Here is a 17,907-nt window from a genome sequence, read left to right on the forward strand (position 1 = left end):
AATTTCAGATTGTAAAGACTTCTATGACTGAGCAAATATACTTTCTCTGTAAATATAGTTTAAGGAAACATAAGTGTGTTCGTTTTTAAATCATGATTTCCAACCATACTCCTTATAAAGAGTTCCCGCTATGATGGAATCTGCTGAAAATAGTTTCTTTTTATAAATACTTCTCTGAAATTTGTGTTAATGTTATCATGACTTGCTTGACTGTTTACTCGAGCAGTAAGAATATACAATTTAGACTAAGTTGGTCGATTATTCTACACACTATGTAACATATCTCTCTAAGTTGATGAATACTAATGAAGACATTGATTCCTTTTTCTCCAAATGAATTTTAAATTGAGTTTATGGTTTACAGTCTAGTTCTCACAAAATATGATGTATATCTATATATAGCTATTATTTAAAGCCGGTTGGTGTTCATTACAATACTCCTACATAGTAAAACATAAATGTTATGGTTTCGGGAATATCAAAAATCATTTTTCAACATCACTTTGGTCTAGATATGTAGAAGGTTTGTAATTTTTTTTTCAATATTTCAAGTTAAACTAATTAAGTTCATATTTTTCATCCCTTTACTTAGATCGTCTTTATATTTATCTTTTCAGGGTTTGAAGACAGAGATAAATATTTGGAGATTGTACCTGCTAACAGCTACGAGTACTCAAATGTTAGACAAAGTTTCCAATCGAATAACGGAAATTTTAAAATAATTCAGGTAGGATTTATTAAAATTAGCATATCACAACGGCGGCAAAATACATTTTTTTTTACATATGGCCTGACATCTATTATTGCAGGAAAATAAGTGAAGAAATCATCAACATTTAAAGAAGTTGATTTAGAAATTACAGTTAGTAATATCATTATCAAATTGTATATGTTTTTTTATTGCATCGTATACCATTTATTTCCTCTTGACAATTTCAGGTTTATTTTCATAAAGGGATCATCTGAAAGTTAAGGAAACACTTTGTTATAAGAAACCATAAGTTTTTAGGTTATGCTAAAAAAAAATTATAAAAGAAAGATTGCAATGTTCGAACCGCAGTTTCATTTAAGCATTAGAGACGACATCAAAAGATCGATGTAGGATAAAAACTTAAATTAAATAGTTTTGGGGTGGGGGTTAAAATTCTGCAAGTTTTATATATCTAAAATCGATTTTTACATATATACCTATTGGTAAATCAATGTTTCCCAAATTTAGTTTAGAGAGAGAGAGCCGGGGGGGGGGGGGGGGGGGGGGGGGGTCAGTGAAAAAACTATGCGATTTTTTTTTTATCTTACATTGAACTTTTGATGTCGTCCCTTACTGATATTTATTTATATTATTGAATTTGTGTCATTGTTTTATCATTAAGGAGGGGCTGGACAGGTGGTTGGTTCCTCCCTGCTCCCGTCCCTCTTCTCCTTTCTCCCACCCTTCTCCCTCCCTTTTCTCTCTCCTGTACCTTTTCCGACATACATTTCATTAAAATACATAAAACATGCAGGAAGAGTTTCGATCAGAAGATTAGTAATGCCATACTATTAAAGTACGAGTATCTCCCCATTAACATTAAGAACTTTCTCATGTAAATATTTCTTCAATATCCATCCAGTTGTTCAGAAGAAGTTGCGCTTATAGAAATACATTAATAGACAGATAGTATGCAATATGCCTGCAACGTGACCAGACGCATACAAATTCCCATCAAGGAAGGCCATTCCAATGCATCCTCCCATATTTTCGATATTTGACAAATTTTAATCAGAAATAGTCCTTGCAAGGACGGCAGAAAAATTGTGAATGTGTGACCCCCAGGTTAACTCTGATGCACGCCGTTTCTCGATTCTTTTTTTAAATATAAATCAGAGGCGTAGCACTCTATTCATATTGGTACGGCAAGCAATATCATGGGTCACTAAGTGGCTCATCTTTCCTCGTTGAGGGGGATATTCGGCCAGGGTTCGGGGCCGGTAAAGGGCCCGATAAATTTTGGGATAAATGATGCAAAATCCTGCATTCTGACCCTCTCCTGACACTTTAATTTCGCTTATGACAACATAATTTTTTTGGGTAACAATTTTAGTTATCTCACTTTTTTGAAAGTCAAATTCAAAATAAAGAAAAAAGAAAAGAATTTAAAACATGAAATGTGTCAAAACATCAACAATCCAAATGAATACACAAAGTTAAATATCTTGTCTTAAATGTATACTTCCAATTTTGTGTCGGATGCCATTCAATGTGTCTTGGCATACAGGGGATTTTTCATAGTAGTACGTATAATACATTTCATTGCCGAGCGTAGCGGGGCGATTTTTTAGGACCTTTGTTTGCTCAAAAACATAAGATAAGTGTAAAATGCACTTATTTAATAGTTTTTGACGTGAGGCTTGTACATAAATTAAGAGTAAGGGTTAAACCTTTTTGATGCTGTATTCTACCTCATTTTAATTTCTTTTATAAATTGATCGGATGGATCCAAAGCTAGAATTTCTTATTGGCATTTATTGAAAGGTTTCTAGTGATGACTCCTGTACACATCTTTCGTCAAAGACATATGGTTCAACTTCACCAGAAGCATATTTCTCTGATTTCGTCAAGAAAATCGTCAATGATTCTCTCATAATCGATTTCAATGTTTTATATAAAGTTTTTCTTCTAATCGCCAAAAAAATGGGTAAGACTATTATATCAACCAAGGTATGACGGCAAAAATCAGATTTTAAAAAATTTATGCACGGCTGGAAATCTCCATTTTTCAATATTTTGATCCGTTGAATAAGAATATTGCGATATAGAAATGTACAAACCTTTTGAAGCGGTGACAATAATTCCGCTAAAGCACAACCGAAAAATCCTCGGTTTTCATTGCAGAACCAAATGTTTTGCATGTGTAGATTACCAGCCTTGTATGTAGATTTTACTTAATGGGGATCATTGTTCAGAAATGTTATCATTGAGCTAGGGCGTGTTGGGTTTAACATGTTTTTGAAGGTAATAAAAGTTATAGCTGTGGAACTTTTTAAAAATTATATATGAGTATAATAGTGTATTGACTTCAGCTAAGTGTAATTGTGAAAGGGCAGTCAAAATGTCCTTGTCCATTCTTTGTCACTTTGAAGGAGTCACACTTATCTTCCTCGGATGTAGCAATGTCTTACTGTAATTTGAATTTTCAAATGACTGAATGACGTTTGTCGATAAAATAAAAGGGATAAGGAAAAGTCAACGAAATATACTCTGATTTATCATTTCACAGTCGTGTTTTAAAAAATTTAAAAGAGGGGCGTACGATCTCTTCGACCCCTCTGGATCCGCCACTGACATCCCCCTCTCATATATTATAAGAAAGAAAAAAAGTGTGTTATTATGTATTTCGATTGATGGAAATTAAAAAGACTATCACATATTCGTTAAATGTAGTAAGGGGGTCAGACGTCAGTCAATACAGAAAATAATACTCCTTTAACTTGAACTTGTGAATTGTCGAAGTTTACTTATGGTCCTTATGATTTTTATTACGGGGACCATATCTCCAAACAAACAGAGTAAAATTCAAAATCAAACAAGACAATGTATGAACAAAGGAAAGTAGAACATTTTCAGCCGATTCTGACAGGGACATCCTAAATTCACCATTATTTCTAAAGAAATCGTGATAAGTTTACAAAATCTTTCATATAAAGTTCAGAAACACAAAAAATAGTAATTAGTAGTTTAAGGTTGCATCATCTAGACATTAAAAAGTATTTAAAAAGTTTCGATAATTTATTTTTTCATTTCAGTTCCCACTTTTTTTAGCTTGCTGGTCTGTGTGAGCAAAGGCTCCATGCTGATGCCGTACTCAGTTTGATCTACAATAATTGTTAACTTTTAACACATTGTGAAACCTGGATTAAGTATGGAACGCCATAGCTGTCTTATGTGTCTTTTTTATTGCTTTTCTATTATAAGATGGTGCTTTTCTATTATAAGATGGTGGTTTTCTATTATAAGATGATGGTTTTCTATTATAAGATGGTGCTTTTCTATTATAAGATGATGGTTTTCTATTATAAGATGGGGCTTTTCTATTATAAGATGGTGGTTTTCTATTATAAGATGGTGCTTTTCTATTATAAGATGGTGCTTTTCTATTATAAGATGATGGTTTTCTATTATAAGATGGTGCTTTTCTATTATAAGATGATGGTTTTCTATTATAAGATGGTGCTTTTCTATTATAAGATGGTGCTTTTCTATTATAAGATGGTGCTTTTCTATTATAAGATGGTGCTTTTCTATTATAAGATGATGGTTTTCTATTATAAGATGGTGCTTTTCTATTATAAGATGGTGGTTTTCTATTATAAGGTGGTTTTCTATTATAAGGTGGTTTTCTATTATAAGGTGCTTTTTTATTATAAGGTGGTTTTCTATTATAAGGTGCTTTTCTATTATAAGGTGGTTTTCTATTATAAGGTGCTTTTATATTATTAGGTGCTTTTTTATTATAAGGTGCTTTTCTATTATAAAGTGCTTTTTTATTATAAGGTGCTTTTCTATTATAAGGTGCTTTTTTATTAACCCCTAGGGGTATAAATGTGCATTTCATTAATAAATAAATAAATAACAACTTTGAGCTCAAAATATTGACTTGAGTAAGTTCACCAGCACACTAGAAGACCTGATATATAAAATATTTATTACATGTATTTAATTAGATTACTATCTAATTTTGACACCTGTCGTAATCACTAATCAAGCAAATAATCATGTCATTTAAGTTTTCACACCTGAGACATCAAATTGAATTAACTTATATAATCAGATGGCAATCAGAATCCAAACAAAGATTACAGTGAATTGAACTTTTTATTAAAGAATACAAAACTGGCTCTCTCTTTTTGTTTAAAGATAAAACTAGAAAGCTGACATGGATTAAATTAAAGTGAGACCACCAATCTGCCGGTATCAAATCATTTGAAAAAACAACAACAATGTATTCCAATATGACCTTTAACATCGAAAAAATAAACTTGCATTCAGTCGTGTTCAGACACTTTACAATAGAAAATAAAGGACGGGCATCGAACACAAAGTTACTTTTGTATAATACTGCACTGTCACTAACTAGTCTGTCATTATATTTAAATTTAAAAGTGAGGCAAAATATATTCACCATTCGGTGAGGGGTCTGGCGGTCGCTCAAGACCCCAGAAGCCTTGAAAAAAAATACGCAGAATCGTGCATCCCGAGAGCTTCTGGGACTCTTAGGAGGCACACTATTTGAGTGTCCTTTCCCTTGGAACCTCAGTCTCAAAAAACAACAAAACACCAGCCAGGTTAAAGACATCAGCCAAGTTGAAAACACCAGCCAAGTAAAAAATACCTCAGTCAAAACAGAAAGGTTGTATAAACACCGAAATCTACTAAGATTGAGGTATGCTGATAATGGCAGTCAAGATCATCCGATACTTCTTACTGACAGTCAACCTTCTGTGAAGAAAGAAAATCCTGTTAATATATTTAAAACCAAAGACCTAAAATACAATTATAGATGTGCGAATCTCTTCATGTATCATATATGTCTCTGTTAAACACATCGGCGAATGTGAATTCAGTCCGGTCAACTTTTTTTAGAAGAAACATATTTTTTTTTACTATAAATTTATATTTTCGTATAATTTGTTTTTAAATCTCACAGATTCCTGAATTACTTGGACAAATATTGTCTAAGATATTAACACTTGTTGTCGACAAGTTGAATATATGTACAGCGTATAACGACGAGTGTGAATACCGTCCGGTCAACTTTATTTGCTCAAAAATATTTTTTTTTCACTTATTTTGTTTGATTTTCATAAAATATATTTTAATATCTTTAAGGTCAAAATATTAAACCAATCTACCGAATAACAAAAAAGTTATGACTATTTATATCTCGTCCGGTCAACCGTCCTGTCACTATCCGGACAATCGTCTTGTCATTAGTGCTTCCCCACACTCCCGGTTAATCACGGGAACCACCATCACATAATAAAAAAGCACCTTATAATAAAAAAGCACCTTATAATAGAAAATCACCTTATAATAAAAAAGCACCTTATAATAGAAAAGCACCTTATAATAGAAAAGCACCTTATAATAAAAAAGCACCTTATAATAGAAAAGCACCTTATAATAGAAAACCACCTTATAATAGAAAACCACCATCTTATAATAGAAAAGCACCATCTTATAATAGAAAACCATCATCTTATAATAGAAAAGCACCATCTTATAATAGAAAAGCACCATCTTATAATAGAAAAGCACCATCTTATAATAGAAAACCATCATCTTATAATAGAAAAGCACCATCTTATAATAGAAAACCATCATCTTATAATAGAAAACCACCATCTTATAATAGAAAAGCACCATCTTATAATAGAAAAGCACCATCTTATAATAGAAAAGCAATAAAAAAGACACATAAGACAGCTATGGCGTTCCATAGTTAAGGGTTGAGCTCGTCTCATTAATTGGATACTAGTCTACCACATCCTTTTATTTCTATTGAACCTGTATAAAAAAATGTATATTGCTAATATTGCTTATGACTCATAAATGGGATTTTTCTGCTTTTTCCTGTAAAAAACTCGTTTTCTTTAATCCCGTGCAAAAACTTTGTTTTTTTCAATAAATTATAAAAAATTTAGGTACGGTTTGCCATACCAACGAAAATTATTGGTACGGCAGCCGGCTGCTACGCCCCTGTAAGTCCAAACTTTAGAAACGCAGGTAAATTTGTGAAAATACAGGGACACTATTTGTGCAATTTCGTAAGAAACCAATTCGTTAAAAATGGTTGCAAAAAAGGGCTTGTTACAAAATAGAAAATTCTTTTGGAAAATAATACGGGATATAATTTGTTGAAAAAACTCAGTACAAGCAGTCTTTGAAAATTAGTCAGAAAATGATTTTTGAAATGGAATTATTAAAGAGGAAGAATACAACTGTCTTTAAACTTGGTTATTTGACACACAACTTTTCCTATATGTTCCAAGTGTAACCAGTTTTCGAATAGTATTGGACTGTACAAAAAATATGGTTCCGGAAGCTTGTAAAAAATAGATTGCTGAAACTGTAATATTATAAATACAGTTTACACAGGACAGCACCATCGGAACGGGGAAAAGGTTAACAAAGGCCTGTCATTTTGGGATGTCAACACCTAATGCGCATCTGTTGGGACGAAAAAAAAATTATATATCTCAGACCCCGTTAAATATTTTTTCTTTCAATTCAGTATTTCAAAAATTATTTCTTTTAATTTACAATCACACAATTCATAAAGTAAAACCCAGTGGCCAACAATAACGATGAATCGTTTAATTATTCTAATAATTGTCGTTAACCAAGAAAAGCGCTCCGAACGCCGATACAAAATAAAAGAGATATGTTTATTTGATATATTTCTTCAAATACAGAAACAAACTGAAAACACGTAAACTTTTTATTATCATTTTGGTTCCGGTTAATTTACATTGGGGTGTACAGGAATGGGTGTGTTTTGTTGTTGAGTCGGACCTCATTAACAATTAAGATTTTTAACTATATTCCACTATGATCTTTAATATAAATATATTTATACCAACAGTGCGCATATTCAGAGCATAGAGTCTGACTTCTTCCTTCTACAGAGTACAATTTCAAGGTGGAACTTTTATAATGCACCAAGTGTTTGACTTATAGATGATGCATGTATGTCCTCAGATTTTTTTATTTTATCATTTTTCACGAAAGACAGAATGTTTATAGAACTTACATTTAATACAGATTGCAAGGTTTGTCTGCAAATATGCACACTACCCAAACGTTTTTATTATACAGAGAATATACTACATTAAAAACCTGTCTTATTTTATCTTTCACTTTTACAACTAATGGGATGTTTTTGTAACCTATTTTGATGGCTGCATTAGATCTAGAAATGTGTGTTTTTTTAAATACAACAATTTCAAATTGAATTGTATGGTCCTGAACATGCCTGAAATATTTGCCATCGGACATTTTGCAACCTCAAATCAATCAATTCAAATTGTACTTGAAAACTACTGTTCATCCAATAAATTTGAAAGCTGAATCTCAGACTCGTCCCTGTTAGTTGGAAATAAAACTAAATCAGTTAGAATTTATAGGAAATTTACGAAACCATAAGTAATGTCATCCTTTTTTTGCCAAATTCTATGCATATCGGTCAACTTTGAAGCAATTCATCTAAAAAAAGGATGGTGACATGTTTCGCTATACATGAATGGGCTCACAATAACATCCTGGAAGTTGTTAGTTTTTTTTATTCTTTCTCCATATATAAGAGATTGTAATGAATTTGTGAAAAGGTCTGGGATATTTTTTTTGTTACTATGCGCAATTTACTGCGACTGTCATACAAGTGAGAGGTTTGACTAACCATAACACAAGGTCCAATTCACCATTTTCTGCAAAATGAAATGTCTAGCTGAACCAATTCGGAATATAAAAGTTGTTATCCATTTGTTTGATTTTGAAGTTAGATTACGGACTTTCCGTTTTTAGATCGCGTCGGAGTAGTTTAAGGTTTTTTTTGTTGTTGTACTTTTTATTACCACTTTCTTGAATCTTTTGATTCTCTCATTTATTTAATAATTGTTTTCCTGCTAAATTTTAACAATTTCTCCTTTCTCCTATTCTTCTCTTCTTCCTCCCACCCCCACTCTTCATTATCCCGTCCCTCTCTCCCTTCTCACAACTCTCTATCATATCTCCCCCGCCTCTCTCCCATGCTCCCAATAGCCTGTCCAGGCCCTCACTAAGTGTAATACTACCTCTAAATAAAATTGAGAATGGAAATGGGGAATGTGTCAAAGAGACAACAACCCGACCAAAATAAAAAAACAACAGCAGAAGGTCACCAACAGGTCTTCAATGTAGCGAGAAATTCCCGCACCCGGAGGCGTCCTTCAGCTGGCCCCTAAACAAATATATACTAGTTCAGTGATAATGAACGCCATACTAATTTCCAAATTGTACACAAGAAACTAATATAAAAATAATACAAGACTAACAAAGGCCAGAGGCTCCTGACTTGGGACAGGCGCAAAAAATGCGGCGGGGTTAAACATGTTTGTGAGATCTCAACCCTCCCCCTATACCTCTAATCAATGTAGAAAAATAAACGCATAACAATACGCTCATTAAAATTCAGTTCAAGAGAAGTCCGAGTCTGATGTCAGAAGATGTAACCAAAGAAAAGACTTCTTCTAAACAAAGGTTGTAACTTAGAGAATAACAGTGATGCACAATATGGTATGACAACAATAAAAAAAACTATGATTAAATTTCCAATGAAACACTTATTATTTTATAGATATATAAAGTGCAGAACGATAGGTTACATAGAGCACATATTTTGTTTGGAAGGGACTTTATGGCTACTGCAAGACGAAACTATCAATGTTCCTATAGAAAATATTTGTGGCATGGCACGTCAGAAAACTCCTGTGAGAATATTAATCAATATGGATTGAATAGGAACTACCAGGGAAAAAATGGTAAGGAATTACTTAATATATAGATAGCGCGGATGAGATGCGATTACCGCAAATACTTTGCTGAATCTATTTAATATCGAGAGTAAAATTGAGAATAAAAATGTGGAATGTGTCAAAGAGACAACAACCCGACCAAATAAAAATACAACAGCAGAAGGTCACCAACAGGTCTTCTATGTAGCGAGAAATTCCCGCATACCCGTAGCCAGGGGGGTTCGTCCTTCCAGGGGGGTTCGGACGACCACCCCCCCTTGAAAACAAATAAGCACTGTTAAAGTCAATGTTCTGTTCGAATTGGGACTGTTAAAGTCGAGTTTGTGAGTCAAACGAACCCCCCTTTTGAAATTCCTGGCTACGGGCCTGTCTCGCACCCGGAGGCGTCCTTCAGCTGGCCCCTAAACAAATATATACTAGTTCAGTGATAATGAACGCCATACTAATTTCCAAATTGTACACAAGAAACTAAAATTAAAATAATACAAGACTAACAAAGGCCAGAGGCTCCCGACTTGGGACAGGCGCAAAAATGCGGCGGGGTTAAACGTGTTTGCGAGAGGGTATAGTTCAACTGAAACATTGTTGGTTTCCATTTGTATTCATTGACAAATTAATTGATGATATCGTTATCATTTAGATTAGGTGTATAATTAGTGGTTAAAAACACTATATTTAAATTAGATATGAATATGCAATAGTATATTCTGAAACAGCATGTTTTGGTAGCTATTTATAGGTTAATTAAGTGTTATGTTAGATGTTTTGAATCACATTTTATGACCAAAATTTTTATAGATCCGTCAAAATTTCATCAACAACACTTACCGTTATCATGATGTTATTTTGTTAGTTAGATAATAAAGAATTTTATCCAAAGAAATTTACTTTGAATTAATCCAATATAAAAGGTGATAGCTCTCCTTTCTTAACTGTAATTTCAGTTTTACATGCGAACCTCTGCACTCAAATATATATTACTAAAAGGATGATTTTCGTTCCCTAGTGTCAATTTTCCTTTGTTGAATTATGATGTTCCCTTGGTACAATCTTACAGTGTTTATAAATCACCATTCGTTCGCTATGCCAATACCTATTGTGACGTTTGAATTAAAATGAATGTAACATATAGCTTATTGGTAAATTATTATGTAAGGGATTTCGTTACCACACATTACTTAAAACCTGTACTAAATTAGTCCCTAGTTATAAAGAGTTGGTTTTGCAGTTTGATTGTAAAAAAATCATTTTTTCATTTTAATCGGGATAGAATTGAGATGATGTTTTCGGAGCCCGGATCTTAAGAAACAATTCGGGTTGACCATGTAAACAAACCCATCCTTTAGATAATCTTATTCGGAAAAAATTTCTAATTCAACACTGTAATTATATCTTTGAATATTGTTTTCATTGGCATATATATTAATTAATCGATAAATAAAATTCAAACTAAATATTTTTGTCATGTACATCGGCACATTCATGCCTCTAGAACCTGTCGATACCTGTATCTTAGCATTGCACAATATTATGATTTTCTGTTTATGACGTATTTTAACTAAATCCATTAGAGGTAAGTGTACTTGTTGATATTTTAGTCTTAGCTGCATTTTTTTAGTTTAAGTTGAAATTTGCTTTGAACAAGCTGATAGTAACTTTGAGATATGTAGTGACTTGTATTGGGATGTACAAGTACACGCCAACGTCCGCGTCAACTTTTTGTTTTTAGAAGAATTTCTATTTGTATCCATCTGATGAGTTTCATGTAGACCTTTAAAATCTGATTTTTATAGATCGTTTATATGTTGTTTAAATACACCATTTTCCTAAGTTAAGTGGAGAGTTGTAGCCTTGAAACCAGTTTAACCCCGCCACATGCTGCCCCAAGCCAAGAACTTGTAATTCAGTGGTTGTCCTTTGTTGCTGTATTACATATTTGTATTTCATTTATTTTGTACATACATGAGGCAGTTAGTTTTTTATGGTATGAATCGTTTTAATTTACTTTAGGGGCCAATTATGGCTGACTATGTGGTATGGGCTTCGTACATTGTTGTAGGCCGTTCAGTGACCCATTTTTGTTTATTTCTGTGTCATTTTGTGCTTTGGGTAGAGTTGTCTCATTAACAATTATACCACATGTTCTTTTATATCATTATCTTTGTACCTTTGTCCATGGTAACACTGAATAGTCCAACAGCTTCTACAAAATTCACATCTTTGAGTTTTTCTATTGAGAATTTCTCATTATTTAATAATTTTGGTATGGATATGAAACTTTTATTCATGTGTTCAATTAACATGAACTTCTATCAATTTCTAGATTAGACAAAGAGGGAGTTGCCAAAAAAACTTATTTTTATTTATCGGACCACAGATGAATTATCACGTTGTGATTGGTTAAACGCCGTCACGTGGTGACCCCCTATGAGACCGTTTAGTAAGTTTCATATGGGGTTCATGACGCGTTAATGGCGACGTCATCTATTAATGTTGTTGTGTTTCATTGTTTATTTTTCAACAAAACGCCGCAGAAAGAGTCCAGTGTCCGATAAATTCGTTATACGGTTAACTACTGACCCACTATGGATTCATAGAGGGTGAATTAAATTCATAGGGGACTCGGCCTCCGGCTTCGCCCCCTATGGATTTTACTAACCCTCTATGGATCTATATGGGGTCAGTAGCGAACCATATAACTTATAATCTTATATATTTCGAACTTTGAAATACGATGGTCACGCTGAAATACGATGATTTGACGCTAAAGTGAGTTTTTGAGCACGCTTAAGTGCGATAAAGTAATGTGTCGCTTTCTTTTTAATATCTACGCCGCACTGCGATGGGAGTAAATTAATGCTCAAGTACGACGTTCTAACAAACTATATTTAGTTACTTCATGATGAGGTCTGTCAATGGTACATATTTTGTCTTCATAAGTACATTAGAAACGGGGGAGGAAAATGTAAAAAAAACAAATGAAAAAGGAATAAAAAAACATTCGAAAAACAATCATGTCTTTCCTAAAGTACATCCAAAAATTATTTTTTTCAGTTTGTTTGATGAATTCAGGTAACAAAAGAAATATTTCGATAAACTTTTTTGTGAAGGGGTTCTGACATTTCAGGTGTAAATATCAAAGCCCTATCACATTATTACAAAAGAACTTGACAATGGAGGTATGACACAGGTTAATATAAAACAGACTGCAGATGCATATGTCAAATAGAAATGTCATGAGCGTGATGGAAAAAAAATATTGAAATTCTTTATCATTTATTTCATCAATGTAACAATGTTTTACCATTCATGCTAATAATTGTTAGAAATTGTGTACAATTTTTTGTAACTAAATAGAACAAATGACACAGAAATTAACAACAATTGTAAAGTGAACATTATGTGCCTGTACAATCTGTAATTTAAGTAGATTACAGTTAACTTATAACTTGTTGTTAAATGAAAATAATGATATCGAATACCCTGATGTAATATTGTTTTTAGTAATACAGCGTTTTCATTTGTTACATACAAAAGAAAATCGAATAAATTGATGTGTTGCCATTTTTAAAAGACAATATATCAGCCAAACATCTAAATGTGTTATTAGATTTTTGTATCCAATATTGTTTGATTTTAACTGATTTTAGTTATTTAGAATTGTAACTCATAACAATACAGAACCACATCCGCATTAAGTGATGTACAGTCAGTCCCCATCGAAATTTCGATAACTTGACGATACACGAAACCCACATATCGAACAGAAATGATAACTATAAAAAAGAAGATGTGATATGATTGCCAATGAGACACCTGTCCATAAGAGACCAAAATGACACAGACATTAACAACTTTAGATCCTCGTACTGCCGTCAACAATGATAAAAGCCCATACCGCATAGTCAGATATAAAAGGTCCCGATAAGACAATGTAAAACACTCAAACGAGAAAACTAACGGCATTATTTATATAACAAAAATGAACGAAAAACGGATGTGTAACACATAAACAAACGACAACCAATGAATTACAGGCTCCTGACTAGGGACAGGCACATAAATCATGGGGCGGGGTTAAACATGTTAGCGGGATTCCAAACCTCCCCCTTACCTTGGACAGTGATATAACAGTACAACAGAAGAACTAGTAAATATTCAAGTGCAGTATTCTTAGGAATGCAGATTCAACTGACATCGTTATCTTAAAATTGAAAATAGAAATGGGAAAATGTTTCAAGAAGACAACAACCCGACCAAAGAGCAGACAAAACGTTTGGTACTTCCATAGAATGATCTGAAAAAATTTGAACATCTATATTTGCATTCTGACTTTACACACGACCGTGCGGTTTGTCTATATGCCGTTTCTTTTTCTTTCTTGATTAAGATTATAACACAATGTTGACTGCTGTACTCCTATTTTTGAAATTGTTATCTATTACCGGTATGTCTGTTTGGTTTGTTCACACATAGTTGTCAAATTATTGTATTTCATGCGACTGTCATACAAGTTAGAGATTTACCTTGCTTAATTTCCAGTTTTAGTTTGCCATTTCTACAGAAAAAAGTGCCTGTCCAAAGTCAGTTATGAGACAATTGTTATGCATTCGTTCGATGTGTTTCGGCTTTAGATTTTGCAATTTGGATGTAAGCAATTAAAGAAAAACCCACACTATATATTTCACTACAAAAGGCACTCCCATGATAAATATAAAACAATTCAAATGAGAGAATCGCATATCATTACGAATGTTCAACTTATCGGTGTGTAATTTACAGTGCACATTTTCTTTAAATATTGGAGAATATATGCCAGTTTTCTGGTCCACTAGATTTTTACCTTCTAAAATTGACCTATCAAAACTTATATACAGAGTATAACATATATGAGGTCTTACTTCACAAAATACTTTCGGATTTAGATCATCAAGTCCTGGCGACTTATTATCAGTAATTACGTTCTTTATCATATCATCATGATCAATATAGATTTTCATAGATTTAGGGCGTTCATTATCAGTATATATTTGTTTCGGGGCCAGCTGAAGAACGCCTCCGCGTGCGGCAAATTCTCGCTACATTGAAGACCTGTTGGTGACCTTCTGCTGTTGCCTTTCCATGGTCGGGTTGTTGTTTCTTTGACACATTCCCTATTTCTATTCTCAATTTTATCTTATAACAGTACCAGTGGATTATCGGATTTATCTAATTGAGATAGTTAAATAATTTAATTTTGAAATCCGAACCTCGGCGAGAATTTTGAAATTGATACTGTAATTATACACAATTTATGTAAGAATCTGTTTCTCTAAAATGATTATCGAAGAAATTTTAATTAGTTGTTGGATCAATATAGATTTTCATATGGGTTCCCGTGAATTATTAGATTAATCAAATCGAGATACTAGTTGTTAAATCATTTAATTTAAAATTCCGAATATCGGCGAAGACTTTAAAAAGGTCATATAATATAATACTCTTCTGTTGAGGTATATAATAAAGCGTATACTAATTGACAAAATCCGTATCACATGCCGTATCACCCTCGACCAATATCTTCCCTCGGGCCTAAAGGCCCGTTGGCTGATATTGATGTCTCGGGATGATACGACATATGATACGGATTTTGCCATGTATTATTCTCTATATACAATAGGTCCGGGTTAGGTTTCACATAATTATAAAAATGTTAATATCATTTAAACAAATGATCGACTCTGTTGTAGTATTATAAACTTTTAAGTACTCTGTTTGAGTTACCAAACAAGTAAAAATGATTTCAAAAATTAACTTTATTAGCAGTGCCTGATGCTCAATTGCCATCCAGTTTCTCAAGAGTACATATTACCGTTTACAATATCCAAAAAGGATGACACGTTATACATATAATCAGTCATTGTTTCGATAGCCACCTTTCGCTCGCTGATCATGATTTACATCATGACAATTAAGGTATGTTGAGAACAACTTGTTATGTGGATTTGTCAATTTGATGTCATCTCATGACACGTTTTATACGCCATTTTGAACATCTTATGGTCTATATGTGACACAGATGGATATCTTTTAATTATCGTAGTCACAAACACGTCCATTCACCTTGATCCTGACATCAGTCAATGCGATTTATTATGACTTTTTCCTTACCATTAGCAACTGTCTTGTCATATTTTGACCAACATCTTCTAATCCTCCCGTACCGTATGAAATACAGTTTCGGGATTTAGATTTTCTGTGGCATAACAGTGGCATGAAAACGGCATGGGTAAAATGAATAACATTAAAAAATACTGCATGTATGAAAAGTGCATTGTAGGCTGGTTTTGCGATTGAAGTGATGCCCACATTACCAAGAAATAGCTACAAATTGCGGTTTCTGTAAAATTCTTTCGACATATTGACATTTGTGCATCGAAAGCACATTAGCAGGACAATATTAACATGTTTTAGATATAGGAAGATGTGGTATGAGTGCCAATTAGACAACTCCCCATCCAAATTACAATTTATAAAAGTAAACCATTATAGGTCAAGGTACGGTCTTCAATACGGAGTCCTGGCTCACACCGAACAGCAAGCTATAAAGGACCCCCAAAAAACTAGTGAAACCCACTTCAAACGGGAAAGAGCATTGGTCAAATCTATATAAAAAGAGAAACAAGAAACATAAACAGACGACAACTACTATACATAGTATTCCCGACTTAAGACAGCTGCAAACCTGCAAAGATCTTAAAATAATGTTCTGAAGATTTAAAGAGGAATTTTGTGGCTCCAAATGTCATTCAATATTAATTTCCTGATTTTGAAGTCGTTTATTTGAAAATGTTTATACTACGTTAGTGATTTTCTAATGATAACTCTTATCAGTCGAAAAAAACTGCTCGAGTATAATATTTTCTTCAATGAAAATCAATAAAACAATTGATTCACATAATTAACCTTTACTTAATCGAATGGCATCGATGTTAATCGAAGAGAAATGTAAGCTTATATTCTTTTATCACAGTGCACAGTGCATGTCAGTTGTACATCTAGTCATTCGGCTAGTTACATCTAACAAATAGCAAATACATAATTTAGCAATTTTACCTGACCATATCGGGAAATAGGTATTTAGTCGGATCTAAACACGTACGTGTGATTTGTTTAAACCGGTTTTCGATAAAAAAAAATATACGAAGAAATGTCAAAATGTTAAGAACTTAATTAAATCCGTATTTCGGTAAGATTGTGCAAGCATACGATTTTTATTGCGTCTTACACTTTGGGAAGCGAATAATCTGTTACTATTTTATTCAAATATTCTGTAAAAACGTTAATTTTGAGCTATGAAAGTCAAGTGGCTAGAGAATTTTTCCTGAGGAAGTTTTAAAAAAGTGCAAAGAATTAAAGCATTTTTCGTGTGATAAATGAAAAATATATTCTAATATTGCCTGTGATAATTTCTGCATTTTTTTTTGTCATTGATTTTCATTTTTTCCGATAATTGAGCTAAATTGTTGTACTTTTGTTCAATGTTGAGAGGACGGTAATGATAAATTAACCATTTAATGTAAAACTATATGTTTTTCACATTTAACATAGAACACGAATCTCATATTTGTTAAAAAAAACCCCAACCTTTTAAGGAGGCTCGCGGGTATAAGATTTTCAAAAAAAAATTTAACATTTATTTTTCATTACCTTTAGTAGTTGTTACTTTATCATATGGTACAAAAATCATTCCAAAACATCAATTTGTGTTGTTAAATGTAGGTATCATTGAAAAAGATACAAATAATCTCCCTTAAATAAAAAAAAGTGTTTCGAATAAGCTGTAATTTAGTTTTTTTTACTTCGATATTACCGCTATTTCTCCTATTAGTTCAACAGAAAAAAATGATATCAACAAAATATATGCTTCTTTAGAGGGCAGATTATGAGCGTAAATGAGCGGTGATCCCCATTTTTCTATTAAGTACAAGATAAAGTTCAATTATAGAAAAATATAGAGAAATCCTATATCAAATGAAATAAAAAAAAATTAGACCCGCGAGCCCCCTTAACCTTATAAATTTTGACTGATCTTATGTATATATGGTAACCTGGCAGTTAGGTTGTAATATATATCCGTATATTTATAGAAGCTGGTAATAAATTCTTTAAATTATTTTAACAAGCTGTGGTAGTTTTCATGAATATTTGTTTTTACATCTTCAGCTTGTGTTTACGGAGCCGGACTTTATTTTGCCAGAGACCCATCATACTCGTCCATGGATACCTATTCTGTTCCTGGCCGCAACGGGGATAAATTTGTATACAAATGTAGTGTATTTGTAGGAAGGTATGGACAAGGAGAACGAAATTTGA

General features: G+C 32.8%; 1 long non-coding RNA gene across 1 annotated transcript; it reads left to right on the forward strand.

The window, feature by feature from the left end:
- Positions 1-633: 633 nt before the first annotated feature.
- LOC134696473 (uncharacterized) lies at positions 634-17,907 on the forward strand. Its single transcript, XR_010102952.1, has 3 exons — positions 634-727; positions 9,375-9,558; positions 17,758-17,907. It is a non-coding gene; the product is annotated as an uncharacterized LOC134696473 (long non-coding RNA).

Source organism: Mytilus trossulus, chromosome 14, assembly GCF_036588685.1.
Source record: "Mytilus trossulus isolate FHL-02 chromosome 14, PNRI_Mtr1.1.1.hap1, whole genome shotgun sequence".
NCBI lineage: Eukaryota > Metazoa > Mollusca > Bivalvia > Mytilida > Mytilidae > Mytilus > Mytilus trossulus.